The sequence below is a fragment of the Sodiomyces alcalophilus genome (genome assembly GCF_042370955.1).
Source record: "Sodiomyces alcalophilus JCM 7366 unplaced genomic scaffold ACRALscaffold_1, whole genome shotgun sequence".
NCBI classification, from domain to species: domain Eukaryota; kingdom Fungi; phylum Ascomycota; class Sordariomycetes; order Glomerellales; family Plectosphaerellaceae; genus Sodiomyces; species Sodiomyces alcalophilus.
The window spans coordinates 7579120-7595057 of NW_027263532.1; the positions used below are offsets into that span (position 1 = coordinate 7579120).

The 15938-nt window shown below is 36.2% G+C and overlaps 1 non-coding gene across 1 annotated transcript; it reads right to left on the bottom strand.

Moving 5' to 3' along the window:
* Positions 1 to 15084: 15084 nt before the first annotated feature.
* ACRALDRAFT_t48 lies at positions 15085 to 15158 on the bottom strand. The gene has a single exon. It is a non-coding gene; the product is annotated as a tRNA-OTHER (tRNA).
* Positions 15159 to 15938: the final 780 nt, after the last annotated feature.

Consider the following 15938-nt stretch of genomic DNA (forward strand, 5'->3'; position numbering starts at 1 on the left):
GATTATATCTGAAAAGCTGGCATCAGAATAACCGTAAATACCAAGGTCTTCTTTATTACAGTTATATAAAAGACCAATATTAGGATATGTATTTATATAAGCCCAGATTCGATTCAACGCAGTAAAGTAGTCTTATAAGGGATTACTCATATAGCGAGAACACTAGTTAACTGCGTACGTTATATCTGGTCTTAAATATAAGGCTAGATATAATAAAGCCCCGATTTCCTATTAGTATTTATTTATATTATTAGTTAACGCCTATTCAGAATTTAGTACTAGGACCTTCTTATATATACAAGGGGTGTTAACCCTTTTTAGACTTTGTTTATTATACCTTTTAAGTATCCTATTAGTATAAGGCAGCTGACTTATAGAAAGAGTCTTATTATCTTTATTTATATTTATTATATAGCCTAGAAAGGTATTTATTTCACCCAAGTCTTTGAGTGTAATATCTTTAGACATCTCCTTAAAGAAATAGTCTAAAGTATCCTCAGAAGGGCTTAGAGCCACTATATCGTTAACGTGGCATAAAAGAATAGCTCGTTCTTCTATTCTTTTAATTTTATTATATTTATAAAAAGTAAAAAGTCCGTTATTATATTCAGAGACCTGGCAACCTAGTTTAGTTAATATCTTAACTAGGTAATTATACCAGAGTCTAGGACTTTGTTTTAACCCGGACAAAGCTTTATTAAGCTTACAGAGTGTTATATAATTATTATTTTTATTATTTTCTAAGCTATCTTCTCTCTCGAAGCCTGTAGGTTATATAGCGTATATCAGGGTATCTATATCAGCATAAACGAACGCGTTTTTAACGTCGAACTGCCTGCATTTCCAGCCGCGTAATACGCCTAGTATTAAAGTTAGTTTATAGCTTTCTGGCCGGTAGGTAGTTAAAAAAGTTTCTAGGTAATTAAGACCTAGAACCTGATTAAACCCCTGAATAACCCACCGAGCCTTATATTAAATAGCTTCGCCAGAGCTATTATATTTGATTCTAAAGACCTAACGACCTCCTAGTACGTGGTAGTCTTCTTTTATTTTATTATAATTATTAGGCGTATTTCTTATACTTATTAAGTCCCAGGTCTTTCTCTTTTCGAGTTCTGATATTTCTGCTACTATCGCGTCTATCCATTTATCTTTATCTAGGCAGTTTATAGCCTGTTTATAGGTAGCTGGTTCGTTAATCGAATTTATAGTTAAAAGAAATAGGGAATTTTCTTGAAACTATAGGTTTCTAAGTATTATATCTTTTATATAATATAGTAAGTGCGCACTATTATTATAGGATATTAAATCCTTATAGTCCGGTTTTAATGGCTCTGAAGGTATTTGGACTTCTAGCCTGGTACTCTGGCTACTATTATTATTAGCCAGGCTATGGTTATTATTATTATTATTATTATTATTATTATTAACAGCTGGAACTTCACAGCCCGCTGCCCGTAGACGAAGACTCTTACGTCTATTATTATTATTCTTTTCTTTAGGTTGAATAGACTTAACAGAACGTTTCGAAACGCGCGAAGGATTATTTTATAGAAATTAACCGGTATTTTCACTAAAAGTGATTCCTTTATTATACTTAACGGGTTAATAAGGCCCGCGGTTAGAAACCTGGTTATTATATGCCTGAGTATTAATATAAGGAGGGAGGCTATTATTATTTTTAGGCGTATAGTTATTATTATAGTTATCTAAAGAAGAGTAAAGAAACTGATTCTCTAAGACATAAACGTCTCGAAGCCAACCAGTCTTTTTAGTTACTGGGTTATAAACCTTATGGTTATAGTTATTAAAACCTATTAAAGCACCTCGAAGTGCTCTTATATCTAGTTTCTTTATATTCGGGTCGTTGTTTTTATAATAAATAATAGAACCCCAAACCCGTATATTATTAATATTAGGTTTCTGACCTTATAAAAGCTTAAAGGGACTCTTATATTCAAGAGCTGAATTAGGTAATCTGTTATATATATAAATAGCTAAGAGAATAGCTTTACCCTGAAGGTATCGAGGCAGCCCTGAGTAGAAAAGAAGAGCTCGAACCTTTTCTATTATACTTCTTATAACTCGTTTAACAGAGCCTTAAGCTTTATAAGTGTATAGTAGCTTTATATTATACTTTACACCTATAAAGAGGCGTTAAAAAGAGGCGTTATTAAATTCTTTTCCACTATCTATATCTACTTCCTCAATAAAAAAGTGATATTTATTATTATTATTATTATTTTCCACCTAAGCTTTCCACTCTTTTGTAGCTATAACTACTATCGTTTTAGACTTGTCTAAAAGCAGTTATGCCCACAGAAACCGGGTGGAACGGTCTAGTATAAACAAAATCCAACGCTTTTTATTATAAGAAAGAGGTTTAATCGGTCCGTAAAGATCTATATAAACCTTTTCTAAATAGGAAAAGTCTTTGTATTTATTAACTGAATCTTTACTCGTAACTGTAATAGACTTACTCTTCTTATAGGCATCATAGCTCTGTATTTTAGTTAACTCTTCGTTAGTTATATTATAATCCTTTTTAAGAGTATTAGTATAAAGACTTTTTAAGGTAATAGGGTTAATATAACCTATCCTGTTATGCCATAGCGTTATGTTTTTAGTTATAGAGGTAGTCCTTCGACGGTTATTACGGTCTCTTTGTTTATAAAGCTCTTCTTAAGGTTAAAGAGGTTAAGGTTTCTTTATTATATTATTTTTTTATTAAGGTTTAACTAACCCCTTTAAGGTATTTCTTTATTTATTTAGTTTCTTTAAAATCTATTCTTTAAACCTCTAGAACCTCTTTATTCTAGTTAAGTGTCTAGGCTATTTCTTTAGTATATGTCTTATATTTATTGTATTTATTTTCAGAGACTTAGGCCCCCCGTATAATAGTGCCCGTGCTATAGCCTAGTATAGCCCGTTATAAAGCAGAGCCGTTATATAAAGAAAGAGGGGCTCTTTATTATTAAATAATAAGAGCTTCTTATTTCTAGTAAAACCGCGAGCTTTACTATTAAGACGAGAGAGACTAATAATATTCATGCCTATTTCCAGTATATAAAGGCACTCTTCTAAAAGCAGAAACTTTCTAGTATCCCTGAATTTTATAACGCAGTCTCCTTCACCTTATATCTTTATTTCCTTTACCTAACCCTAATAAACAGTTCTCTGTTTAGAATTATAAGTAGAAAAAAGTCTTTTATTTATAATAATATACGCTATAGCCCCGCTATCTACACAGAAATTCAGATCCAATTTAATACTATTTTCTGCTTATATTTTATAAATCTTTTCTACTAATTAATCTATATTAAGGTTAGTATTATTTATATCTTTATTCTTAGAAGAGATAATAAATACCTAATCTATATCCATTAAATCCTATATAAAAGGATTAGGACGGTCTAGAAAAGGAAACGGAGGAGGGAGGACGTCTTTAAAAATAACACCGGCCTCTTCGTTTTTATTATCGTCTTCCTATTCTTTTTCCTTTTCCTACGGTTAATCCTGCTACTAATTCTATTAATCTAAAATCATATTAACCATAGCAGACTCGTCGTTCTCCTCCTCTAAAGACGTATCTAAGGCGTGCTATTCCTTTACCTTTAGTACGAGGTTTATTATACGCTTCTCTTTTTAAAAGAGACTCGTCTTTCCTCCTTTCTTTTCCTTATCCTTTTAAAAGGACTAAGATTTATTTACCCTATTCTGGGTATTTTTCCTTAATCCTGAATTATCCTTAATTACCTAGTTCTTAGGTGCTTTTTTAGGATAAAGAAAGTAATAGTTAGTCGGCGTGTGGCCAGGCTTCTTATAGTTCTTATAGAATAAACCCTTAGTCTTTTTCCAGGGTTTTTTGCTATTATTCTTTTATGATTTCGAACCTTATATAAGGAGGGTATTCGACGGCTAATCGACCTTTCTTAAAGTATCTATTAATTCCGCTATTAATTTATCTAGTATATAACTAATAATATCGTGACGGAGAGCTTAAGTTATTTGCCCTACTATAGATTCATACCTCTCGTCGAGACTATTAAGAATCCAGGCAAAGATTACCTTATCAGAAAAGGATATACCTCTTTAATTTAAGGTAAGCAGTCTCTTTTATATTTTATATAAATACGCTTTAAGATTAGGGAATTCCGAAGGCGAGAGGTTAAAAAAAGAAGTTAGGACGATATAGTCGGCCTAAAATCCCTTTACTTCATATAAATCCTTTAGTTTATCCTATACTTTTAAAGCTTTGTTTATTCCTTACACCTAGGTTAAGGGACCGTCTAAAAGAGCAGAGAGTATATCTCTAGCTACCTTTCGAGACTCCTCCTTCTGCTTTATAGAAGGATTTACTAAAAGGGGCTTTATAATGTCTTTAATATATTTTCCTTTATAAACAAAGTAAGTATATATTCCTATAGTCTAGTTTTAATAGTCTATACTACCCTAGAGTTTCCGGACCGAAATTTCTTTACTAGTCTCTTATTAAGCTATTTTTAAGTAGTAAAACGATATTTTTTATTATTTATTTAGGTTAAAATTAACTAAGTTATTTAAGGATTTATTTTTATTATTTTTATTCGTTTTCCTTTATTCCTTTTTTTTATTACGTTATTAATAAAGGACAGAAATAAAGAATACTAAGCCAAAGGTCTAATTCTAATTAGCCTAGCTTTAAAAAATAGGTCTAAAAGTGGGTCTAAACGGTAAAGCTATTTATAGATCTCGTAGTATAAAGAAAAGCGATACTCGTATAAAGCAAATAACAGGATTTCTATAGGCGGACTTTTTACTAAAAGCTTATATACCACGTTACGATATCCTATTATTATAGGCAGCGCGGTAGGTTAAGTGGCTTAATTATTATAGCTATTATTCGTGGAGCAGTTATAAGAGCTTTAAAGAGCTACTACGTTTAATCCACGTATTCGTTATTTTTCTTCTTTTTTAAAAAGTCCCTTTATAAATAAAGGAATAGTATATCCGATCGTGATAAAAAGTCTTATTCCGATTATAGGGTTCTTCCGGAACAGGAATAAAGAGCTAGCCTTTTAGCACGACTCTTAGCGACCGTATTAGGAAGAATAAAGAGCTTTAAACCGTGGTATTGGAATAAACGGTTCGAATCGATTAGCTATCTTCGGGAGATAAAGGAATTTCGTATAATCGGAGATAAGGATCTACGACCAGGGGAGGATAAAGGGATAGCCTAAATAAGCAAAAACGGCCTAAAAAGGCAGGAGTCTTTTTAGTATTTCGAGTAAAGTAAGAGGGTAAAAATGAGTAGATTTCCTTCTTTACTAACCCGGGCTTATAACCTTTTAATAGATTAGGCTACGAGTAGGAGGCTATACGCGCGGAAAAGAGAAAAATCAAGCAAATAGCTATTGAATTCGTAAATCCGTAGGATTACTGCTTGTTACGTAAACGCGTAGTTATGTGTGTGTGTAAAGAACTGACTTCTGGGATTTCTTCCTGGATCCGGGGCTAGTAAAAGACCCTAAAAGATTGGGTGGCGACTATTACGTTAACAGCCTACGCGACGGTTATCACGCCACGTTATTTGCTTAAGTAATAACCAAGATATCGTATTTACGATACCTAGTATATTTATATTATCATTACTTATTATAAGTATAATATCAACAGGAATCATAGAAGAATAATAGCAAAAAACCCTGGAAAAAGACTAAGGGTTTATTCTGTAAGAACTATAAGAAGCCTGGCTATACGCCGACTAACTATTATTTCCTCTATCCTGAAAAAGCACCTAAGAACTGGGTAATAAAGGATAATTCAGGATTAAGGAAAAATACCCAGAATAGGGTAAATAAAGCCTAGTCCTCTCGAAAGGATAAGGAAAAGAAAGGAGGAGGAAATACGCGTCTCTCTCGAAAAGAGAAGCGTATAATAAACCTCGTACTAAAGGCTAAGGAACAGCACGCTTTAGATACGTCTTTGGAAGAGGAAAAACGATAAGTCTGCTGCGGTTAATATGATTTTAGATCAATAGAATTAGTAGCAGGATTAGCCGTAGGAAAAAGAAAAGGAAAAAGAATAGGAAGACGATAATAAAGACGAAGAGGTCGGCGTTATTTTTAAAGACGTCCTCCCTCCTCCGTTTCCTCTTTTAGACCGTCCGAATCCCTTTACACAGGATTTAATAGATATAGATTAGGTATTTATTATCTCTTCCAAACATAAAGATACGAATAATACTGACCTTAATATAGATTGGTTAGTGGAAAAGATTTATAAAATATAAGCAGAAAATAGTATTAAATTAGATCTGAATTTCTGTGTAGATAGCGGGGCTACGGCGTATATTATTATAAATAAAAGACTCTTTTCTACTTATAATTCTAAAGAGAGAACTGTTTGTTAGGGTTAGGTAAAGGAAATAAAGATATAAGGTAAAGGAGACTACGTTATAAAATTCAGGGATACTAGAAAGCTTCTGTTTTTAAAAGAGTGCCTTTATATACCGGAAATAGGCACGAATATTATTAGTCTCTCTCGTCTTAATAGTAAAGCTCGCGGTTTTACTAGAAATAAGAAGCTCTTATTATTTAATAATAAAGAGCCCCTCTTTCTTTATACAACGGCTCTGCTTTATAACGGGCTATACTAGGCTGCAGCACGGGCACTGTTATACTGGGGGGTTAAGTCTTAGAAAATAAATATAATAAATACTAGAAAAAATATAAAGAAACTGTTATAAAGAGTTATTTTACCTAAAGCATAGTCTTAAGACTTAACTAGAATAAAGAGGTTTTAAAGGTTTAAAGAATAGGTTTCAAAGAAACTAAATAAACAAAGAAATATAATCAAGGAGTTAATTAAACCTTTATAAAGAAATAATATAATAAAGAAACCTTAACCTCTTTAACCTTAAGAAGAGCTTTATAAACAAAGAGACCGTAATAACCGTCGAAGGACTACCTCTATAACTGAAAAAATAACGCTGTGGTATAACAGGATGGGTTATATTAACCCTATTGCCTTGAAAAGTCTCTATACTAATACTCTTTAAAAGGATTATAATATAACTAACGAAGAGTTAACTGAAATATAGAGCTGTGATGCCTGTAAGAAGAGTAAGTCTATTACGCTTACTAATAAGGATTTAGTTAATAAATATAAAGACTTTTCCTATTTCGAAAAGGTTTATATAGATCTTTGCGGACCGATCGAACCTCTTTCTTATAATAAAAGGCGTTAGATTCTGTTTATACTAGACCGTTCTACCCGGTTCCTATGTGCATAACTGCTCTTAGATAAGTCTGAAACGACGGTAGTTATAGCTATAAAAGAGTGGAAAGCTTAGGTGGAAAATAATAATAATAATAATGAATATCACTTCTTTATTATTATTATTATTATTATTCTCTTACTCCGCTATCCTAAGTAGTCTAGGAGCCCGGCTTGGGCTATGCGGTCCTTCTCAGATGGTTACAGGGGGGAAAAACCCGTTCGGGTAGAAAAACCCCCGTACTCTCCTCGTTGGGATCGGTGCCGCATCGGGGCCTCAACGGCCCCGGTGGTGGCTCAGTACGTATCTGGATCACACCTCCAGTCTAGTGGCTGACGGCAAGGTAGCAGGCTGGGGGTTTCGAGTTAGCCTGGGATGCGGCACCCAACACTTCTTTATTAAAGAAGTAGATACTAACGGTGGAAAAGAATTTAATAACGCCTCTTTTTAACGCCTCTTTGCAGGTATAAAGTATAATATAAAGCCACCGTACACTTATAAAGCTTAAGGCTCTGTTAAAGGAGTTATAAGAACTATAATAGAAAAGGTTCGAGCTCTTCTTTTCTACCTAGGGCTGCCTTAATACCTTTGGGGTGAAGCTGTGCTTTTAGCTGTTTATATATACAACAGATCTCCCAATTCAGCTCTTAAATATAAAAGTCCCTTTAAGCTCTTATAAGGTCAGAAACCTAATATTAATAATATACGGGTTTAGGGTTCTATTATTTATTATAAAAACAACGCCCCGAATATAAAGAAACTAGATATAAGAGCACTACGAGGGGCTTTAATAGGTTTTAATGACTATAACTAAAAGGTTTATAACCTAGTAACTAGAAAGACTGGTTGGTTTCGAGACCTTTATATCTTAGAAAATCAGTTTCTTTACTCTTCTTCAGATAACTATAATAATAATAATAATAATAATAATAATAACCATAGCCTGGCTAATAATAACAGTAGCCAAAGTACCAGGCTAGAAGTCTAAATACCTTCTGAACCATTAAAACCGGACTATAAGGATTTAATATCCTATAATAATAGTGCGTACTTACTATATTATATAAAAGATACTATACTTGGAAACCTATAGTTTTAAGAAAATTCCCTATTTCTTTTAACTGTAAATTCGATTAACGAACCAGCTACCCATAAACAGGCTATAAACTGCCTAGATAAAGATAAATGGATAGACGCGATGGTAGCAGAAATATAAGAACTCGAAAAGAGAAAGACTTAGGACTTAATAAGTATAAAAAATACGCCTAATAATTATAATAAAATAAAAGAAGACTACCACGTACTAGGAGGTCGTTGGGTCTTTAGAATCAAATATAATAGCGCTAGCGAGGCTATTTAATATAAGGCTCGGTAGGTTATTCAGGGGTTTAATCAGGTTCTAGGTCTTAATTATCTAAAAACCTTTTTAACTACCTGCCGGCCAGAAAGCTACAAACTAGCTTTAATACTAGGCGTATCACACGGCTAAAAATTCAGGTAGTTCGACGTTAAAGACGCGTTCGTTTACACCGATATAGATACACTGATATACGCTATATAACCTATAGGCTTCGAGAAAGAAGATAGTTTAGAAAATAATAATATAATACCCTATAAGCTTAATAAAGCTTTATACGGGTACAATAAAGTCCTAGACTCTAGTATAATTACCTGGTTAAGATATTATCTAAGCTAGGTTGCCGGGTCTCTAAATACGATAACGGACGTTTTACTTTTTATAAATATCCTAAAATTAAAAGAATAGAAGAACAAGCTATTCCTTTATGCCACGTTAACAATATAGTGGCTCTAAGCCCTTCTAAGAACACTTTAGACTATTTCTTTAAGGAAGTATCTAAAGATATTACACTTAAAGACTTAGGTGAAATAAATACCTTTCTAGGCCATATAATAGATATAAATAAAGATAATAAGACTCTTTCTATAAGTCAGTTGCCTTATACTAATAAGATACTCGAAAGGTATAATAAACGAAGGCTGAAAAGAGTTAATACCCTTTGTATATACAAGAAGGTCCTAGTACTAAATCCTGAACAAGCGTTAACTAATAATATAAATAAATACCAATAGAAAACCGGGGCTGTATTATATTTAGCCTTGTATTTGAGACTAGATATAACGTACGCAGTTAACTAGTGTTCTCGCTATATAAGTAATCCCTCGTAAGACCACTTTACTGCGTTGAATCGAATCTGGGCTTGGATAAATACGTATCCTAATATCGGTCTTTTATATAACTGTAGTAAAGAAGACCTTGGTATTTACGGTTATTCTGATGCCAGTTTTTCAGATATAATCGAAGATAGAACCTCGACTTCAGGATATATTTCCTGCGTGGGAGTAAATAACCCCGTTAGTTAGACCTCAACTAAACAAAAAGTCATTGCTTTATTAACAACAGAGGCCGAATATATGGCTCTTATAAAAGCTTCTAAAGAAGGAATCTATCTTTATAATCTATATAAAGATATACTATAGAACCTAGATCTGGATTCTAATATAAGAGGCAATAATAAGAAAAGTAATAATAATAATAATTATAATAAAACTCTCGAGATTCCTACTATCTTAATAGATAGTGAGAGTGCAAAGAAGCTCGCTGAAAACCCTGAATTTTATAAACGGGTAAAGCACATCGACAGGAAGTATCACTACTACAGGCAATAACTATATAACAATAATATAAAAATCGTATATATAAATACGAAATTTAATATAGCTAATATAATAACTAAAGGTTTAGCAAAAGAGACTCATAATACTCTTTACGGTTATATAAGCCTAGGTTATAAGGACGATACGTTGCCTGAGTACGATTTCCCGCCTTATAATAATATTAAAGAATTAAAATACTAGGTTTTAATACTTAGTATTCTTGGTTCTTTATAAGGGGGCATAGCTAGGTTTTTTTCTTTCTTGTTTTCCTAGATATCAAAGGTTTTTCTGAACTTTCCTTTGCATAATATACTATAACAATAACACGGGTTTTTGAATTTTCCCTTAAATTAAAAAGAAGAGGTTTTTTTAAATTTTTCCTCTATGTATTCTAGTCTTAGATAGACTAGGATCACTGCGCTATAACATAACCATAACTATAACCTGACTAAGCTGTATATATATATTATATAAGAGTTAGCTTAGGGGGGGTGTTAATATTATACTTATAATAAGTAATAATTATAATAATTATAAGTATAATATCTAAGTTAAAATAAATAGTATATAGTTATACCTATATAACGAGACGTCTACTTTATAACCAGCTTAACCTATACTATAATACTATACGTATTATACGTGTATATATACTTAGCTTATAATATATATTATATAAATATACTAGGTATTATAAATACGATATCTTAGTTATTATAAGCGGCTGGTTATAGGTTGATTATACTAAGTAAGCCCGAATAATTGTATTAGCTAGAATTAAGAAAAGGAAAGGAAAAGGTCTATAGAGAAGTGCAGGATTTGCTAGGTTTATACGAATCCGCGGTAAGGGCAGCGCGAGGTCTAAGTGTCGGATCTACGTGCTAATTAACGGTTCCGGCCTTATACCGGAACTATACTTTTAAGGGGTTAACCCGTGATATTACCCCCCTCCCCCCCCCCTCCGGGGCCATAATAACTAAGCGCCGAACCTGTTTTATCTAGACGCGTCGCGAGGGAGGCGTGTATCCTCCCTTATATTAGATATATTCGAGTCGCGCGGCGTTCACGGCGACTTTGCTCCTAGGTCGCTGGCATTCCGCGCCACGCCAAGCGCTTACCCTTTATATTAAAAACACCCGGTTACTTCTTCCTCTTTATTCGTAAACTATTATAATAAATAGCTTTATAGGCTTTTATCGTATTCTATAGTTCGATATTATAGTATAAGCGTAGCTTTGCCCGGTTTTTTATTCGTAGTTAATTCTTCCTTTATAAGCCTATAACGTCGTTTTAGCAGTAAGCTCTATCGCTTATTCCGTGCTTAGAGCCGTGTTATTCTCCGCTAACTCGTGGTATAATCGTCCCGTATTTGCTGTTTTTTTTTTATTAATTTAATAAAACGTCTTTTTAACTATTTAATCTATTATTATAAGTCTCCCGATAAGTCCTTTTATTAATCCGGTTAGGTTGTAGCTAATAGAGTATATCTAGATATCCGTACCCCGTTATAGCGCCCGACACGCCCACGAGGGTATTACCGAAGAACCTCCCGCCGCTAGCGATATCGCCGCCTCCCCCTCTATCCCTCCTTCTCCTTTTATTAAGGAAGTCGTCGATAAGGCCTTCGCTAAGATAGCGAACCCCGGTAAGTGCCTAGGTAAAAAAGAGGTATACGACTATAATCTATACTCCGCTATAAGGGCCCTGCTAACGCTCCGGTAGCCTACTACGCCTAATAAGCGGTAACACGGACTAAGCCACCCCCTTAGTCGTTACTATAACGACTTTTACCGCCTATACGCTAATCGTATCGCGGGTAATAAAATAAAATTTAACTAAACGTATTATAATTAGTCCGGGCCCGGCGCCGCCTATAAGAAGCCTAAGTATTACGAGTATACCGTTAGATCCTACGCCTACCGCCCTATAAGTTCTTTATAATCTATAAGCTAAGTAGTTATAACTAACTTCCTTAGCTCCCTCCTAGTACCGCCTAGTTTATCCGTCCTATAGCTATTATAGGTCGCGGTATAAACGATAATCCGGACGACGATAATATAAGTGTTCCTTCACCTTCCTTAAAGTCGCTACTAACTCCGGTTTAGCTCCGCGAGGCCTTCGAGTTAGCTCGCGGCGACTACTATGCCTTATTATCTAAGGAACCCCCCGCCACCGCCGCTACTATTACTATAAGCGCCGCTACTACTATTATTAACGCCGCCTCCGCCCCCGTTAATAATAGTAAGGGTCTCCGCCGCGAGGTAGAGGCCCTTCGCTAGGAGGTTTAAGGCCAGGGCGCCGCGATAACGCGCCTCCTAAAGGGTATTCTCGCCGCCCTTTAGGGAGGTAGTAATCCAGTTACCGGTAATAGTAATAATAGTAGTAAGGGCGGTTCGGGTAATAATACCGCTAACTAAAGTCCTTTACGGAGGCACTATCTATCTCCTTAGAAACCGGTAGGGGGGCCGGTAAATTCCCCCCCTTTAATTAACTTACGACTATAAGTCGTACTCCCCTTATACCAGGGTCTCCTTATCTTCGCGTATTCCTTATAACATAGTCTTATAGAGGCCCGTTATTTATATCGGCTGGGCTATATTTTCCTTCGAAAACGTCTAACGCGATAGTGTCTTTTATAGCGTCTAACGGTTCCTAAGTGGGTTCTGCGTATCCTGCCTAGCGCACTAATACTTTATAGTATACACCGCGACCTTATTACTTATTCCGTGTATATAAGATGCTTTTTACCTCCTACTCTTTATTACTATAAAGGGCTTCCCGGATCGGTTTAGGCTATAGGTTAGTTATAACTTATGTAGGGAGGGGGTCATGGCTAGCTCGCTTTAGGATATTAACGTGGAAGCAGGGATATATTCCCAAGGGTATATCTAACTCGATAATATAAGAGTTAATTACTTTCGTTACCTTATACTTTTAGTATAGCTAGCTTAGCTTTTTCGAAGGTCTAGGCGTGGAGTAGTTAGCTATAAAAAGCTAGGAGAGGTCTCCTACCTCGAAGCGTTTAGCTGGAAATCGCCGTTTATTCGCGGATTCCTTATCCTATAATTACTCTAAGGCTATAGCTGCTTATACGAATTCTATAGCTCCTTATAAGCGACTTAGTAGGTTATAAGCGGCGGCTTCCTTTAGGTATACAGGCGTCGGGTCGTGGATTTAGATAGGGTCGATATAGAACCCGTGCTCTAAGAAAAAAGGGCTTAGCTAGGTTATAGAGCTCTTTCTGCTATTAAGCGATAACTACGCGGCGGGTAATAGGCGACCCTAGTTATCCTAGGAATAGTATATAAAGGTATAGAGGTAGGCCTGGATATCTTAGTTTAGCCTTTCGGGCCCTCCGTCGGTTTAAGGGTAGTAGGCTATACTAAGTCGCTACTCGATCTTTACGAGCTTATAAAAGTATCGCTAGAACCTCCCGGTCTAGTTTAAGCCCCGGTTATTAACGATTAAGAGGGGTATACCGTGGAACCTAAAATAGTAGGTTAGGAAGCGTTCCGCGTAGGCTTCTGCTTCTATTATTTCTATAGCTTCTAAGGTCAATGACTTTATTAGCCGGTCTATGATCACCTATAGGTAACGCGCCCTGCTTTTACCGGTAGGTGGTAGGTCCGTTATAAAGTCTATCGCGAGGTGGCTACGGATTCGCTCCGGTACGGGTAGTGGTTTTAATAGTCCGCGTTTTATATTCCGCTATTAGTTACCTCCGTTATAAGGGTTATAGTTATAGATAAACTTCCGTATATCCTTATTTATACCGGGCTAAAAGAATTATCGGGCTACTATAGCGATTATATTCTTCCTGCCTAGGTAGCCGCTAATAGCGGAGTCGTGGACCGCTTATACTAAGCATCCTCTTAGCGGCGAGTCCTCTCTAAAGCTCGGGACCCAGAGACGATCCCGGAAGGTTACGTATTCCGCGGGGTTAAGAGAGTATTCCGCGATCTATAGCTATAGTCTAAGGGAGGGGTTAAAGCTATAAGCTCTCGCGGTATTCACGGTAAGGACCCCTTAGTACTAGGGGTCGGTCTTTATAGTTTTATCCTAAAGTCGCTAAAGGTTTTTATTTACTTCGAACACGCGCTTAACGGATATCCTCCGTATTATCGGCTCGGGGATTATTTTTAGGAACGCGGAGTTAGGTATTAATTAGATTACCCGTGCCTATTTTTAGTTATCTAAGCTATCCTTCGGTGCGTCCTATTCGTGACAGGAGAGGGTATCCGCCACGAAGTTCTTAGTACCTTACCGGTACTTTAGTATAAAGTTAAACTAGGCTAGTTTACTAGCCTATCGGCTTTGCTTTTCGGCAAGGGACTATTTAGTTATAAAGTACTTAAGGGCCTTATAGTCCGATAGTATTATAAATTATTATTTATTTATTATCTCTTACTCCGCTATCCTTATCCTACCTTAAGTAGCTAGGAGTCAGAATTCTAACTATATGGTCCTTCTTAGATACCTATAGGGGGGAAAACCGTAGTATAAGACTTAGGGAACTAGTATAAGACTTAGATAAAAACCCCTATACCCTCCTCCTCTGGGATTACTGCCTTATACGGGTACCGCGGGGGCCCCGTTACTAACTTAATATATATACGAAACTTATAGCTTCTATTCTAGGAAGCCGGTGGCGTTTTGCCCGTAGCGACTTTAAAGCCGACTATATACTCGATTAACGGCGCGCGCGTGATTATCTTAGTTTGGTTTATGCGCCTTCTATATGCCCTAGGGCTAACCCTGCGGGCCTACTATAGGCGACTTATATATACGCTTCCTAGGTTTAAAGCTCCTAAGCTTCCCTGCTCTCTCTAAGGCTATAGGCCGGGCTAACACGGGCTATGTGCCTACGCAGAACGCTTACGTAATAGCGTAAGAGGCTGCTTCCGTATCGTGGAAAAGCCGCCGCGTATTTTGCCTACGCGCTCAGGGACAGCGTAATACCGTCTTCTCGTTTTCCACGGTAGGGCGACTAACTCGCCCGTGGCACCTATTAACGATTAGCGAAGCCGGGCGGATGGTGGGTTTAACGGGCCCCCTGTTTAACCCTTATCGTATATACTAAGGCAGATAAGGGCCCCCTAGAATAGAATCCGAGTAGCGTATAAAAGGAAAAGGAGTTCCTCTTTTGCGTGCGCCTCTAGCCGGATTCGAACCGACCCGGTCCTCTAACCGTGTACCAGGTATACTACTACTATACTATAAAGGCATTATAAATTACTTATAGCTAGTTAGTTCTGCTTTCTAGGCGAGTATATAGCTTATAATTACTAGTATCTCCTTATTATAGATAGGGTAGTTATACTTTGCCGGGGTAAGCTTACGCGAGTAATATATAACTACGTAGCGATATCCTAGCTTATCTACCTAAGATAGGATACCACCTAGCGCGTAGCCCAAGTAGTTGGTTTCTAACATGGTCTTATAGTCTGGGTTTTATAACTATAGGACGGGCTTTATCTAGAAGAGTCGTTTTAGTTCCTTAAAGGCAGCGTTTTCTTTAGTCCCCTACCTAAAGAGCCGGTCCTTTTTTCGTTAATACTATAAGGGGGGCCGTGATACCTATAAAGTTATAGATAAATATCCGGTAATAGTTCGCGAATCCTAAAAAGCTTTATACTCCCTTTACGGAGGTAGGGGCCTCCTAGTCGCGGATAGCCTTTAATTTCTTAGGATTATAGGATACTCCCTTACCTACTATAACGATAAAGCCTAGGTATTTTACTGTTATTACGCTAAACTCGTACTTAGCCGGGTCTAGATTTACGCCGGCGTCTATAAGCCTATGTAGTACTAGCCGGACCTTCGCCTTATAGTCCTTACGAGATCTACTCGAGTAGATTAGGATATCGTTAATATAGGCCGTAATAAAGTCGTTAAAGAACTCCTATAAGGTCTAGTTAATATAGCGTTAGAAGGTAGCGGGTACGCCGCTTAGTCTAAAGGGATATATTAGCCACTTAAAAAGACTAAAGCGTGTTCTAAAGGC